This window comes from Mustela lutreola, chromosome X, assembly GCF_030435805.1.
Source record: "Mustela lutreola isolate mMusLut2 chromosome X, mMusLut2.pri, whole genome shotgun sequence".
Lineage (NCBI taxonomy): Eukaryota > Metazoa > Chordata > Mammalia > Carnivora > Mustelidae > Mustela > Mustela lutreola.
Window position 1 is genome coordinate 112,685,591 of NC_081308.1, and position 17,189 is coordinate 112,702,779.

Genomic DNA, 17,189 nt, shown 5'->3' on the forward strand with positions numbered 1-17,189 from the left:
AGGAGATAGGAACACCAATAAAAAGAAGTACTGTACCTGAGAGGCAAAGACATAAACTTGATGAGTAAAAGGGAACAAAAGTCAGATTATTTAAATTATTGGTTAATTTCACCAAATTTGTTTTAAATAATATAGCTTTGCATCTCTTTGTTATTCTTGTCATATAAAAGTCTAGAATAGTTATTAAAATGTTAAGAAAATATACATCAACAAGAAAAACATCCATCAAGATACCACTTGCACAAACATTTTCTAAACATGTATATTTTGAAGAGTAAAAAAGTTTCTTCTCCCAATAGACCTTCAAAAGGTCTATGGCACCAGTAGTCCCGCTCTCAAGTTACCCAGATTTCAAATCTTCCTTCAGTAGTTCCTTAACACACACAAGTTCAGTCAGTCACTGAATCCTACCAATTCTTCTATTTGGGTTAGTTTCTTCTTCCTCATCTATACTGCCCTTTGCTACCGGTCCTGAAAATAATCTTTACAGGAAAAGACAGAATAATCAAAATAACAAGTATGGAAAGTTAAAAATTCTTGTCAAAAATCAGTTGACTGTAAATGCAAAGATTTATTTCTGGGATCCCAATTCTATTCCAATGACATTTCTGTTTGTCTTTATAACAGTACTGTACTATCTTGATTACTGTAGCTATTTTTTTAAAAAGATTTCATTTATTTATTTGACAGAGAGAGAGGGAGATCAGAAGTAGGCAGAGAGGCAGGCAGAGAGAGAGAGGGAAGCAGGCTCCCTGCTGAGCAGAGAGCCTGATGCGGGTCTGGATTCCAGGACCCTGGGATCATGACCTGAGCTGAAGGCAGAGGCTTAACCCACTGAGCCACCCAGGCATCCCGTTTACTGTAGCTTTTTTAAAATATATTTTATTTATTTATTTATTTATATGAGAGAGAGAGAGAGTGAGAGCATGTGCAAGTGGGGGAAAGGGCAGAGAGAGAGGGAGAGAAAGAATTTTAAGCAGACTCCATGCTGCTGAGTGCAGAGCCCATCTCAAAGCTTGATCCCTCAACCCTCAGATCATGACCTGAGCCAAAATCAAGCATTGGATGTTCAACCGACTGAGTCATCCACACACTCTGATTACTGAAGAATCCTTCAACTATTCTTTTTTTTTTTTAGATTTTTATTTATTTATTTGACAGAGAGATCACAAGTAGGCAGAGACAGGCAGAGAGAGAGGGGAAGCAGGCTCCCAGCCGAGCAGAGAGCCCGATGTGGGACTCGATCCCAGGACCCTGAGATCATGACCTGAGCCAAAGGCAGAGGCTTAGCCCACTGACCCACCCAGGTGCCCCAACTGTTCTTTTTTTTTTTCAAGATTTTTTTTTTGTCATTTTAAGGTCCCTTGTATTTCTACATGAATTTTAGAGTCAACTTGTCCATTCCTAGGGGGGAGAAAAGCCAGTTAGAATTTTGATAAGGTTGTATTTAATGTATAGATCATTTGAATAGCATTGCCATCTTAACAATACTAAGTGTTTTAACCCATGAATCCAGGATGTCTTTCCATTTATTTAAGTTTTATTGAGGATTTTTTGAGTCTATATCCATTGGGACTTTGGTCTGAAATTTCCTTTTATTTTTCTTCTTTTTTATATGATGTCTCTCTCTGGTCTTGGTATTAGGGTAACACTGACCTCATGGAATGAGTTGGGAAGCATCACATCCTCTTTTATTTCTTAGAAGCATTTGTGAAGTACTGGTATTAATTCTTCTTTAAATGTTTGGTAGAATTCTACAGTTAATCCTTTTGGTCCTGGACTTCTCTGTGTGGGAAATTTTGACCTACTAGATAAACTTCTTTCCTTATTATAGGCCTATTCAAATTTTCTATTTCTTCTTGCATTCATTTTCATAACTTGTGTCTTTCTAGGAATTTGCCCATTTCATCCAGATTATCTAACTTGTTCACATAAAATTGTGCATAGGAGCATCTTGGTGGCTCAGTCCATTAAGTGTCTGACTCTTGGGTTTGGCTTAGGTCATGATCTCTTGGTTAGGAGTTTGAACCCCATGTGGGGCTCCACCCTCAGCATGGAAGCATGGAATCTGCTTCACATTTTCTCTCCCTCTCCTTCCCCTTCCTCTTCTGTCCCTCTCCCTACTTGCACTGCTTTTTTTCTCTCTTGCACTTAAATAAGTTAAGTAAGTAAATAAATAAATAAATAAATTATGCATAGTATTCCCTTCCATATAGGGTGATAACTGAAATTTGAACCATGTTGTCTTGGACTGGTGTTTCCTAAGTCAAATTCTGTTAAGTGAAGTGTGTGAGAATTTAAAAAATCATTTATTAATTTGTTTTAACAATAATAAATCTATTACATATTAAAATACATGATAATATATGTATATTAATTATTATGATTATGGCTAAGGGTTGTCAGCATAGATCCTGTAGACATTGAAGAATAAGAAGTAAACATTATGAATAACATTATGTCAAGAATTCAACAACATAGATGGAAAGGACAAATTTCTTGAAAAAATACAACTTATCAAAATAGACTTAAGGTGCAGAAATTCTGAATATCACTTTATCTGTTTAACAAATTGAATTTGTTAGGGAAAAAAAGCCAGATGGCTTCACTTTGAATAACACCAATCTTACAAACATTTTCCAGGAAAACAGAAAAAGAGGGAACACAGTTCAGATCATTTTATGAGGCTGTCATAGCCTTCATATCAAAATATAAGAAAAATATTTTAAGGGGTGTCTGGGTGGTTCAGTCGGTTAAGTATCTGCCTTTGGCTCAGGTCATGATCCCAGGGTCCTGGGATCAAGGCCCGCATTGGACTCCCTGCTCAGTGGGGAGTCCGTTTCTCCCTCCACCCCTCCCCTTTGCTTGTACTTGCTTTCTCTCTCAAATAAATAAATAAAAGACCTTAAAAAAGAAAAACATTTTTAAAAAATTGCAGATCAATATCCTTCATGAATGTAGAGGCAAATTTTCTTAGCAAAACATTAACAAATAAAAGAGACAGCATATAAAACTATACTTCAAGACTCAGCAGGGTTTATCCCAGAATGTAATGTTAATTTAACATCTAAAAATCAATCAGTGTAATTCACCATATTAACAGGATAGAGAAAACCCATATGATGATTCCAATAGATGCAGAGAGTACACAACAAAATCCAGTATCTATTCCTGACAAACATTTTTAGAAAATTAGAAATGGTAAGGAACTTCCTCAAATGAATGAAGGGCATCTATGAAACACCAACACATAACATCATAATTAATGGTGGAAGATTGAATTACTCTTTTTTAGGATAGGAACAAGGATACCATTATCACCACTTCTATTCAACATGTTACTTAAACCAAAATGAGATATTGTCTTATACTTGTCAGAATGGTTAAAATCAAAAAGACCAAAAATACCAAGTGTTGGCAATAATGTGGAGGGAGAGGAACCCTTGTACACTGTTGGAGGAAATGCCAACTGGCATAGTCACTGTAGAAGACAGTATGGAGTTTCCTCAAAAAAATTAAAAGTGGAGGGACGCCTGGGTGGCTCAGTGGGTTAAGCCTCTGCCTTCCGCTCAGGTCATGATCTCAGGGTCCTGGGATCGAGTCCCACATCGGGCTCTCTGCTCGGCTGGGAGCCTGCTTCCCCTTCTCTCTCTGCTTGCCTCTCTGCCTACTTGCGATCTGTCTGTCAAATAAATAAATAAATAAAATCTTTAAAAAAAATTAAAAATGGAAATACCATATAATCCAACAATTACACTACTGGGTATTTGCCCCCCAGAAATGAAAACATTAATTCAAAAAGATATATGCATCCCTATGTTTATTGTGATAGCCAAGATATGAAGTGTTCAATGATAGACAAATGGATAAGGAAGATGTGGTATATATAAATATATACATATATACTATATATGTACGATGTGCTATTTATATATGTGGTGCGCACACACACACATACACAACACTAAAATATAATGCAGTCACAAAAAGGGATGAGATAATGCCATCCGTTGCAACATGGATGGACCTAGAGGGAATTAATGCTAAGTGAAATAAGTCATACTGAGAAAAACAAATACCACATGATGTCACTCATCTGTGGAATCAGAAAAATGAATAAACAAAAAGCAGAATCAGAATTATAAATTCAGAGAACAAATGGATAGTTGAGGGGAGGGAGGTGGAAGATGGGCAAAATGTGTGAAAGGGAGTAGAAAACACAAGCTTCCAGTTAGAGAATGAATAAGTCAGAGGCCTAAAAGGCACAGCAAAAGGAATACAGTCACTGATATTGTAATGGCATTGTGCGGTAACAGATGGTAGCTACACCTGTGGTGAGCACAGCATAATGTATAAATATGTCAAGTCACTATGTTGTACACCTGAAAGTAATGTAATGTTGTATGCAAACTATACTCAAATAAAAAAGTTTAAAATAAACCTATCATAAATTTAAAAAAGCAAACAAACATATACCTACCACATGAATCAGGCATTCCACTTCTAGGTATTCACGATGAGAAATGAAAACGTATGTGTCTATTAAGATTTGTACACAAATGTTCATGGAAGTTTTATTCATAATAGCCCAAGCTAGGAACAACCCAAATGTCTATAAACAAATGAATGGATAAACAAATTGTGGTATACAATGGAAATTGGGTCATATCCATACAATCGAATACATCAATAAAAAGGAATAAATAATAAATACATGGAAAAATATAGATGCATCTTAAAATCACCCCTCTGAGTTAAAGAAGCCAGAAAAGAGAGTACATAGTGTGTGATAGCGTTTTTCTAAAATCCTAGAAATGCAAATTAACCTATAGTGACCATGTGCAAAATCGGTGGTTGCTTGGAGCTGGGGATGAAGGGTGAAATGCACAAGACTGAGGCATGAGGAAACTTTGGGAGTGATGGAAATGTTTTATATCTTTCTTTTTTCCTGTTTACCTTATATTTTCATTATGCTTGTCTACAGAATTTTATACTAATGACCTATATTTCTATATTTGGAAGTCTTTAATTAACCATCCTCAAGTACTTCTATGCAATAAAATCATAGGTGCATCCTCAAGCAGATAAATTTTAGGGAAGAATTCATAATGAAACAGAGAATCTGGAAATTCTGGTTTGAAGATGATGAACTATAACATTCATTTAGTACTTACTACCCTAAATTGCTAAATAACTTATGTATACATGTTTTGTTTGATTAGATTTATTGGTTCCTTGAAGGCAGGGATGCATCTTAGATCTTTTATTAGAACAGGACCTGGCACTCAGTAAATGGCTCATTCATTCGTTTTCTTATTCATCCATGCAACAAAGATTTCTTGAGTATTTATACATAAGGTATGTACTCAGCTTTGGGTATATAATGGTGAGTACACCCAAGGCTCAGTAAATTCCTCTTGATAATTGATTGATAATTATCAAGTACCTTTCAGAAATGGTGTAATTAATTCTCTTTTCTCCTGTAAGTGCAGTTGCACTGTTGGTCCTATTAACCTCATTGTAAAAGCAGGGACATCAGGAAAAAGAGATAAATTAAGTGATTTGCTTGGGGTCATACACTTCATTATGAGTGAAGTAAGACCCTTATAGTTTCTTTCCTGAACCAAGGTGCTGGAGAATTCATTCAGATTGCCTGGGGTTCATATTTCATTTAAATGTTCTCATTTCATTTCCATCTCCTCGGCTCATATTTCTGAACTGGTTTAGTTCCACTTTGGACACTGTCAGAATAAATTCAAAACCGGGGTCCATGATACTATCTGAAGCAAAACTACTGTCAGTAGAAAATATAAAGCAGCAGTATTGTATCTCCATATAGTGTAGCACTTTTTGTGAAACACTTTTTTTTTTCTGAGCAAAAATGGGAATGACAAGCTTGGGTGAATTTTGCAACATTAAAATAGAAAATAAAATTCTATTTTACCATATGTTCTCTGGTAAGGGTAGTCAAAAGGAGGTAGGTGGGTAGGTAACAGTAAATACTTTATCTTCTAAAAAATCATCTACAAACTGTTCTGTTACATAATCAGATCAATTCCTGACCAGGAGCAGAGAGAGGGTAACAACTTTGATGGCACATACTCAGATGACAAAGTATGTTGTTAATAAAGCATATTGTACCACAAGTACATTGCCCTACAGTGTTTATCTTGTTAGAAACTGTAATTGACTGAAACAACGCCCTCAGTGAAAAATGCGATATGTTATGAGTTGTACAAAGATCGAAATACTTTAGACTAACAATAGTAGTTGTTTGTGAAGGATTAAAATATGAGTTATACTATATTGGGTTAATAACTCAGCATTGGTGTTAGGTTTTGTTTCCATTCTGGTCCCTGCCAGAGAGCCATGAATTTCAAGCCAAGTCAGAAAGAAACAATTTCCTCCACCAGAATGTAAGCTCCATGAAGGTTGGGAACGCTGATTCATTTACCAGTGTCTCCCCAGCACATAGTTTTTGAAACAGAGTTAACATTTGTTGAATGAATAAACACATCAATGGAGTGTAAGAATATGAAACAAGTTTCAAGTTCAAGCCCAGTCATTCTCCGTCATTTTTGGATCTCCAGGATGGGACACAGAAAATTAGAGTGAAACTCAATTTCCAATGGATTGTGGTTGTGGGGAAAGGAGGGGGCCCTAAAACAGACCCCAGTCAAGTGGCTGTGGACACCACATGACACTCCTACATACTAGAGTGGGACAGAGAATCCTTGGGTATAGAATCTTAGTAGGAAACAATAAAACATGTTCTTGGTCCTCGCCTCTCTACCCTCATTCCTGGCCCACCTCATAAGGTTTGAATGTGTTCTTGAATATTTATTATTTTTATTATTTTTTAAAAAATTATTTATCACACAGAGAGAGAGAGAGCGCATAAGCAGGCAGAGGCGGAGAGAGAAGCAGGCTCCCGGCCGAGCAAGGAGCTGGATGTGGGACTCGATCCCAGGACCCTGGAATCATGACCCTAGCCGAAGGCAGCGGCTCAACAGTCTGAGCCACCCAGGCATCCCTATGCTCTTGAATATTTAAATCTGTATTCATCCGGTACCAAAAAAAGGTCTTCAGATCTTCTCTGATTTTCAGTTATGGAGTGCCAGGTGGAGCAACCTGTAGGTGTGGTTCAGGAATCACTGTGAGGGGCTAGGACAAGAGCAAGGTTGAGGAGCTATCAGGTACACAGAGGGTCAGGTCTTGAAACAGAGGGGTGTTACCTCTCAGATTGAGATAGTACAGAATCTGGGTGAAGACAGAAAAATATGCAGGTGATGAAGAGAGTTAGATCCGCAAACATTTTACAGTAGAAGGGAGTATGTATAAACCTTTGAAGTGGAGGAGAGGGAAGGTGAACGAACTTGAGGCTTAAGCCACAGTTACCTTTCCTTATCCCTGGAGAAGTTTGATGTTTTTGGAGCCTTCTCTATTGCATGTTTTGGGAAGGTGATTTTCCTCCTTGGTATGAGGAACTGATTATGGTTAGTCTTGTTCCATTGACAAGGAATTAGTTTCGGATGCGTGTATGACACAATTTTGCCTAACAGGACCCAAGGGGAATTCTGCTAGAGGACTCCTGAAAGTTCTGTCTGTCCTTTGTTGATAGAGAGGGTGTAGGGAATGAATCACAGATCTGGGAGGCATCACCCCTCCTTGCTGGATGTCTCCCTTTGCATCTGATGCCCAGGAATGCTGAAGCCATGGTGTAGCACTGACAGGAGGTATTACCATTATTCTGAGGGTGGCAGAGTAGAAAGAAGAAGTCCACTTGGATCTTTGATTGTGTACTTGAACTACTCAACCAACCAACTTGGAATCATCTTCCCACAAACTTATTTTGTGAGATAATACATTTCTTCTTTTGAAAAAAGTCACTTCTAGTCAGGTATTCTATTGTTTGCAGCTGTGTTGATGCCTCGCTCCTTCAAACAAAGTAAGAAATGTGTGATAAATATAAAGTTTGGGATTTAAAAGCTTGAAACAGATACTTCAGCTTTTACTTATAGCCCCCCTCCCGCTTCTTTCTCTTCACCGCATCCCACCCCAAGGCCCTCTGGACTCAGACAAGGGCCAGGATATAGTACTGGGCTCAGAGGATCTCTCCCTTCTGATGACCTAGTCTTTGTTTTTGGCTCAAGCTTATTGTGTTTGGCTTCTTCTTCCTTGAGGACATGTGCTCTCTCAGGAGGTTCCTCAGTCACTGGATTAATCAGACAAGTCTGAATCTCAACCCACAACTTAGGCTCAAGTGGGGGGCCCCAACTTCCACACCATTTTGTGCCTGTGTCTAGAATGCTCTGCAGCCTTTGAAAGAGAATGAAAATGGGCCAGACTCAGGGCTGTGAACTGGCAGAGGCATAAGTGAAGGTCAGAGTATCCAGGTATTAGTATGGCACCTTTGGTTTATAACTCCTATGAAAATCACATAGCACACGACCCCAAATGCTGCATATATGGAGTTATTGCTTAATAGATGCATATTGAATTTAATTAAATGAATGGCTTGTAAACTGAAAATCAAATGGCTTTCTTCTACTGAATTCTCCATTCAGACAGCTCCTTTCACACACCATTCCTTTCCCTTGCCTAACAAAACCATGAAATTTTCACTTATTATGTAAGTTTATTTTTATAACATACTAGTGAGATAAAGAATGGTAAGAAGAGTTTAATTTAATTTAATTAGTCAAGAAGAAGCGAAGATACATCCAGTTGATCTAACTTGGCCAAGGTCCCAGAGGGTGTCTGTGCAGAGTTAGAGCGGTCCCCCAAGTCCTCAGGCTCTGAAGCCATTGTTCTAATGTCCCTGTATGTACTTGTTTGATATCACTTTCCTTGTTCTTTCTCACTAGCTTGATTACTCATGGCAATCAAGTTCAGGCACACCACAGGCTACAGGGCAGCCACAGTCTCAGGAGGATGTAATGCAAGTGAGAAAACAAGGCACAATATAGCATTTTCCTTTTTCAAAAGGACACATCAGTTGTGGTTCATAAGCCTGAAAATGTGTGTAGGAGGGAGTGGTGATGCTCTCCCCTCTCCCAGATATAAAAAGTAAAAGATGTATCAAATGCTCTGAATGGATCACAGCTGAAAACCAAGTGAGGAATCCACCAGTTTAAGATTCTCTTAATAGAGAACACTCAAGAATGTTGAAAGGGTTCATCACAGAGTCGCTAAAGAATCAGGAGAGATGCATTCCTTCCCCCTTCTCACTGAGAAGTCTCCATGGCATCGCTTTAAATGCAATCTGTTAAGAAAGCCTGGACAGCAATGGAACGTTTAGTATAAACCTTGACAGAAATGCTAACTACTCTTCTAACAAACACCCTCTTTGTTCATTCATTTTCGCTGTAGAGAGAAATATCAAGGTGTTGAGACGACCAGGTACAGAACTGGAGGAGGTTCAAAAGAGAAACGCTGTGGAAGAAAGGATGCCGAGTGGGAAGGGGAACAAGTGTGGGGCGGATCAAGAGATTTTGCATTAGCCCTAGGCTAATCTCCTGCCACTCATCCTGCCTGACAAGCAGACGAGGGCTCTGGGACCCCAGAGCCTTGGACCCCCGCTGCAAAAGGACAAATGTTTCTCTCGGGCTGCTACACTGCCCAGAGGCTGGGCCAGAGGGAGGTGAGTGGACTGGTTTGATGATCCTCTCTTGGGGCCACATGGGCGCACTGTGCTTCCCTGGGCAAAGCACTCAGTTTCTACAGTTAAGTATGATGCTCTATCATTGTTGAGTATAATATTAGCTGTAGGTTTCTGTATATGTACTTTATGATCTAAGGAAGTTCCCTCTATTCCTAGTTTACTGAGAGATTTTATTCTGAATGGAGTTTGGATTTTGACAAATACTTTTCATTGTCAATTGATACGGTCAGAGGATTTTTCTTCTTTAGACTCTTGATATGGTTGGTTGCGTTGAATGATTTTTAAATGTTGAAACAGCTTTTTGTACATGGAATAAATCCCGCAGGGTTGTGGCGTAAACTTCTTCTGATAAACTGTTAGATTTTGTTTGCTAGTATTTTATTGATAGTTTTTGTGTCTAAGCTCATGGCAGATATTATTCTGAAGTTCTTTTTTTGTATTGTTTTGCCTCCTATTCTATTTTCTGGAAGAGGCTGGGTAGAATTGGTATTATTTCTATTTAAATGTTTGTATAATTATTCAGTAAAACCATCTGAGACTGGAGATTTCTTTTTGAGGAGATTTTAAATTTTGAATTATTACTACTTATTAGTTACAGGAGCATTTAGAGTAACTCTTTTGTCTTTAGTGACTTTTGGTAGTTTGTGATCTTCAAGCAACTGGTCTACTTCATCTAAATTCTAAAATACAGGTTTGGGGGCACCTGGGTGGCTCAGTGGGTTGGGCCGCTGCCTTCGGCTTGGGTCATCGTCTCGGGGTCCTGGGATAGAGTCCCACATTGGGATCTCCGCTCGGTGGGGAGCCTGCTTCCCTCTCTCTCTCTCTGCCTACTTGTGGTCTTTCTCTGTCAAATAAATAAATAAAATCTTTTAAAAAAATAAATAAAATAAAATACAGGTTTGTAGATTTTGGGGTAATATTTCCTTTCTATCCTTTTGATGTCTGCAGATCTGTAGTGGTATTGCCTGTTTCATTCCTGATATTGGTAATTGTCCCTTTTTTTCCTTTGTCAGACTTGCTAGAAATTTGTCAATTTTACTGATCTTTTCGAAGCTCCAGCTCTTTGTTTCATCGATTATTGTCTTTCTGTTTTCAGTTTTGTTGATTTCTTCTCTCAGACACAGGCCTTTCGGGAACTCATATATAGCCGGAAAAAACCTATGTAGCAAATAATTATGATTGAATGGTTCTATTTATTTGAAATGGCCAGAAAAAGCAAAGCTATAGACACAGAAAGTAAATTAGTGGTTGCCCAGGCCTGAGGGTGGATATGGGGATTAACTAATTGTAAATGGGCCTCAGGGATCTTACTGGGATGATGGAATGTTCTAAAGCTGGATTATGGTGATGGTTGGACAACTTGCTAAATTTACTAAAAGTCATTAAATTGTATACTTGAAATGGGTTAATTTTATGATGTGTATCTTGTATCTCAATAAGGTTGCAGAAAAACAAAAATTAGGCAATAATGTGAATAAGGCATCAGTATAATCATGCAGGCTTGTCCCCCTTTAACAGCTAAGGAAACAGAGTTTAAGTGGTTTGTCCAAATCACATAACTGGTTAGTGAAAGGTTGGTATATGAACCTTGTCTTATTAAGCCAAGACTAATCCTCACCAGAATATAAAAGAAGAGACATAGAAATGTTATGCCAAGAAATAGATAAACTTCCCATGGGTGGAGGTTGCCTCTCTCTTGGAATGAAGCTCGCCCTGTGAGGCAAAGATGACTTGGAGTAGTGACCTGATAGTATCTCACACATATGCTGCCGACTGACAGGGCCATACAAACCAGCTAGCCTTTGGCAGATCTTTTGGCTTGATCAGACAGAGGTCTTCGTTTCAAGCCACAAAGATCAATTCTGAGTGACTGAGGTAGGAAAGGAATCCAGCAGCTCACAGACTCATTATAAGGACTAGGAACCAAGTTCAGAGCTATGCAGTCAGGTACAATGCCTAGAATCATGCTGCACATTCAGCTCTGCAAGAGGAGTGCTGTTACTGATGCTCCTGCTCATCCTAGACTCTGCCCCTTCCTCCACCAACCCTACTGCTCTGGGAACTCATTTTGGCCACAACTATGGCTCTTGCAAGAGAGAGAACTTACTGCTGTCATAGTTTTTATGTGACAGTAATTCTTGATTCAGATCACATTGTAGGGGCTTCTGATTGATCCAGTGTAAATCATACAGCTAAATCCAGGCTGCAAGGCAGGCTGGTAAAATAAATATTTGACAGCTTCTATCAGCTTCCATAGTGGAAATCAGGCTCTACTTTCCTCCAAGAATCATATACCGGTGATTTCCCTATGAGCAGAAAGTTCAGATGCTGGGCAGCCAAAACATTTGCACAAACATGCACACACACACACACTCAATTTTCCACCACAATCTGCTCAAATGGTGATCTGCAAACCAGCATTATTATCAGCGGCTATTAAAAATGCAAATCCTCTGGTCCTGGGCAGATTCTCAGAATCAGAATCTTGTTTTTAACAAGCACCCCCAGATAGTTTATATGTACATTAAAGTCTAGAAGTGCTGCTTTAGGGGTGCGTGGGTGGCTCATTCAATTAGATATCCAACTCCATTTCTGCTTGGGGTGTGATCTGGGGGTTGAGGGATCAGCTGATGTTGGGCTCTGTATTTGGCAAGGTGGATGCTTGTGAGTCTCTCTCTCCCTCTATCCTTCCCACCCCCATCCCCACTTGAGTGGTCTCTCTCTCTAAATAAAAATAAAAAATAAAAAAGAAGTGCCGCTTTAGGGGCGCCTGGGTGACTCAGTGGGTTAAACCCTCTGCCTTTAGCTCAGGTCATGATCCCAGGATCCTGGGATCGAGTCCCACGTTGGGCTCTCTGCCTGCTCTCTGCCGGTTTCCCTTCCTCTCTCTCTGCCTGCCTCTCTGCCTACTTGTGATCTCTGTCTGTCCAATGAATGAACAAATAAAATCTTAAAAAAAAAAGAAGTGCCACTTTTTAATTTCTGGAGATGATGAGTCACTACTCATAAGTAGGGCTGTCAGATTTAGCAAACAAAAATATAAGACTCCCAGTTAAATTTGAATTTCAAGATAAACAATAAATAATTTTTAGTATAAGCATGTTCTCTATTTTATCTGGCAACTGCCCTCATCCATATACCCTTCTCCCCGCAATTAACAAAATGAACAAAAGGAAAAATTAACATAGCCTACAGAAATGCATGCAAACCAGTTTTCTGTTTTGGTATGGTAGATTATAGACAGCGTGAGAGCAGAACATGTAAGCTCTACATAGATTCAAGCACACTGAGTTCTGTTTTAAGCAGTCCATGCCTGGGATCTCTGTAATCTGAAGGGCGAGTGGCTTCCCCCATCAACTGTTCCATAGAATGAAGTCTTCCCTCACTCCAAATACACTATGAATTGCAATTACTTTTACTTAATGGAATTTGATCAAAAACACCTTTATTTCATAGAACCTGACTTACATTTCTTTCAAAATATGGATGAAATGAGTCTTAAAGTAAATAAAACACGTGGTAAATTTAAAAAATTTGAAAATACATGCTAGTGTTTCTCTGGAGAATGCTTCGTTTTCCTCCTAAACAGTTGTTGCCTATGTCTAGGAGTCTTAGAAAAATAGCTTTCAAACAGTCTGTCTGAGAAAGGGAGAGATTCTATAATGTATCAATAGGAATTAGAAGCATCATATTCAAAAGTGAGGGGTGCCTGGGTGGCTCAGTGGGTTAAAGCCTCTGCCTTCAGCTCAGGTCATGATCCCAGGGTCCTGGGATCGAGGCCCGCATGGGGCTCTCTGCTCAGTGGGGAGCCTGCTTCTCCCTCTCTCTGTGCCTGCCTCTCTGCCTACTTATGATCTCTGTCAAATAAATAAATAAAATCTTTTAAAAAATAACAAAAAACACCCCCAAAAACCCCAAAATTAAAGAAAACTTTTGTACTTCAAAGTATATATCAATTGCCTTGATATATATGAGATGGCTTAATTCACTCCAACATTTCAGCCAATACAAATATCACCAACCAACCAAACAGGGAATTTTGGGTGATTGGGAGAGAAGGACTTTCTGTTTATAATTCTTAGGAGTAAGGGAGTAGTTTTATAAATAAAAGCTTCTTGCAGAGATAAATAAGAAGTAAGCCACCTCCAGTGAAGCTTAACAACAAAAAGCTTTCAGTTATCTTATTCCTACCAAGTCTTACCTTGCTTTTCTGGTAATGAACTGTCCAGAGGCTGTCAACAGATTATTGTTCCAGGAAGCAGAACATTCTTAAGGACTAAAGAGTATTAGGGACTAAATATACATATTTTTCCTTAAGAGATTTTATTTCATGTTTGTTATCACCTTTTATTCCTTTTTTTCTGCCACGTTTTAGTTCATTATTTGCAAGCCTCACTCTAGAGGCAGATGTTTCTTTCTTTTTTTTTTAAGATTTAATTAATTTATTTATTTGTCAGAGAGTGGGGAAGACAAAGAGCACAACAGGGGAAATGGAAGGCAGAGGGAGAAGCAGGCTCCCCACTCAGCAAGGAGCCCTTTGTGGGGCTTAATCCTAGGACCCTGGGATCGTGGCCTGAGCAAAAGACAGCTGCTTAACCAACTGAGCCACCCAGGCATCCCGAGGCAGATGTTTCTAATAGGTTAATGATGCACACTAATATATGAGTCAAGCCATAAATAAGTCAAGTAACTAGATTTTCGTTAAATATTAAAAAATAAAGAAAACATTTGTTTGGCTTGTTTGTACTTTTAAAATCCATTTATTTCAATCTCAGTCCTGACCACATGTAAAATTCTTTTCCAAAGATTTCCCTTCACAAACCCTCTACAACTTTCTTTTTCCTTCAGCAAAATGTGTTCTCATTTCTTATACCTACCTTACACATTTCCTACTTCCCTACATATGGAGTTTCTTTTCTTATCATTTCTGGCAGTCTTAATTACATTTAGCAGAATTTTAACTCTTAGAAACAGTCTCCAGTGAAAATTAAGTAGTAACCAATTGTGAACTGTTACACCGAAATTGTTTAGATTGGCAAATTTATAAATACACTTCATAATTTCTGTATCAAATCTATTTCAGTGCATTAGGTCAGACTGATACTCTAAAATAATGCGAGGGAACCAACTCATAATTTTAAAACCCAGAAAATAAAAAAGAATAAAGTGTCTTTTTTTTTTTTTTTTGGTTAGGATTTTATTTATTTATTTGACAGAGAGAGAAAGCGTGAGCACAAGCAGGGGGAGCAGCAGACAGAGGGAGAAGCAGTCTCCCTGTTGAGCAGAGAGCTCAAAAATTATTTTTATTAACATATAATGTATTATTTGCTTCAGGGGTACAGGTCTGTGAATCATCAGTCTTACACATTCCACAGCACACACCATAGCACATACCCTCCCCAGTGTCCATAACCCAACCACCCTATCCCTACCCCTCACCCCCCAGCAACTCTTAGTTTATTTTGTGAGATTAAGAGTCTCTTATGGTTTGTCTCCCTCCCGATCCCATCTTGTTTGATTTTTTCCTTCCCTGCCCCCCAAACCTCCCGCCCTGCCTCTCAAATTCCTCATGTCAGAAAGATCATATGATAGTTGTCTTTCTCGGATTGACTTATTTTGCTCAGCATAATACCCTCTAGTTCCATCCACGTTGTTGCAAATGGCAAGATTTCATTTCTTTTTCTTTCTTTCTTTTTTTAAAAATTTATTTGTTTGTCAGAGAGAGAGAGAGAGAGAGCACACAGGCAGGCAGAGAGGCAGGCAGAGGCAGTGGGAGAAGCAGGCTCCCTGCCGAACAAGGAGCCCGATGTGGGGCTCGATCCCAGGACCCTGAGATCATGACCTGAGCTGAAGGCAGAGGCTTAACCCACTGAGCCACCCAGGCGCCCCAAGATTTCATTTCTTTTGATGGCTGCATAGTATTCCATTTTATGTGTATATATATTCTTACCAACACTTGTTATTTTCTCTTTTTTTGAGTACTTATAATGGTGGATGTGAAATGGTATCTCGTTGTAGTTTTTATTTGCCTTGGAATGATGCTGAACATCTTTTTGTGTGTTTGTTAGCCATTTTGAGAGAAATGTTTGCTCAAGTCCTTTGAATTTGATTGTTTTTAAGTTGATTGTTTTTCTTTTTGTTGTTGAGTTTGGAAAGTTATTTCTGTACTCTGAACTAGCCCTGTATGAGATATAGGATTTGCAAATATTTTCTTGAATTCTGTGGGTTGTCTTCTCACTTATTAGTTTCCTTGGAGGTACAAACATTTTTAATTCTGATGAAGTGCAATTTATCTACTTTTTTCCTTTGTTAGTTGTGTGTTTGGTGTCATATTTAAGAAATCTGAATTATCTGGGACAACTAGGTGGCTCAGTCTGTTAAGCAGCTACCTTTGGCTCAGGTCATGATCTCAGGGCCTGGGATCTAGCCCCACATCAGGCTCTCTGCTCAGTGGAAAGTCTGCGTCTCCCTCTCCCTCTTCCCATCCACATTGCTTGTGCACTCTCTCACTCTCTCCCTCTAAAATAAATAAATAATCTTTAAAAAAAGAAACCGAATAATCCAACATCAAGATTTATGCATATATTTCATTCTTAGAAAATCATGGTTTTAGGTCTTTGACTTGTTTTAATTTTTGTATATAGTATGAGACAGGGGACTAAATCATCTTTTTGTATGTGGGTATCACTCGTCCCAACAGCATTCATTGAAAAGACTAATTTTCTTCACTAAATGGTTGTGGCACCCCTGTAAAAAATCAATGGACCATAATTGTGTGGGCTTACTTCTGGGCTCTAATTCTATTCCACTTGTATGTATGTCCTTATGTCAAGACCATGCTCTTTTGATTATTGTAACTTTGTAGAATGTTTTGGAATGGAGACATGGGACACCAACATTGTTCTTTTTCAAATTTGTTTTGGCTTTTTTTGGTCCTTTGTGATTTCATACGAATTTTATGACCGGCTCATCCCTTTCTGAAAAAATAAAAAAAGAAAAGAAAAGAAGCAGGTGGTGTTTTGACTGGTCTTACATTCAATCTAGAGGTTAATTTGGGGAGTATTGCCATAATAACACTAACATCCCTCAGCACTAATAAACCCCTAATCTCCTTGCTGTCTCTCTTTATCTGCTTATGCTTGACATTTCATAAAATTTAACCACACAAAATGTGGCTTTTGTGCCTGGCATCTTCACATAATATTTTTAAGGTTCATCTATGTGGCAGCATTTATCAGTATTTTATCCTCTTTTAGGCTATATAGTATTCCACAGTATGGCTATACCATATTTTGTTAATGTGTTTATCAATTGATGGATATTTAGGTGTTTCCATTTTGGAATTGTTGGTAATGCTAAAGCTGGCTAATGATAGAATAGATCTCAATCTTGGATTTTAGTTTAGTGGTGATTGGTATGCCGTGAACTAAAAGCATGAACTTCATTGTTATTAATTTTTATGCCATATTGTTCCTTCTAGTCCCAAGTGGACAGAGCTATTATAGGAAATCCATTGGTGGGATTA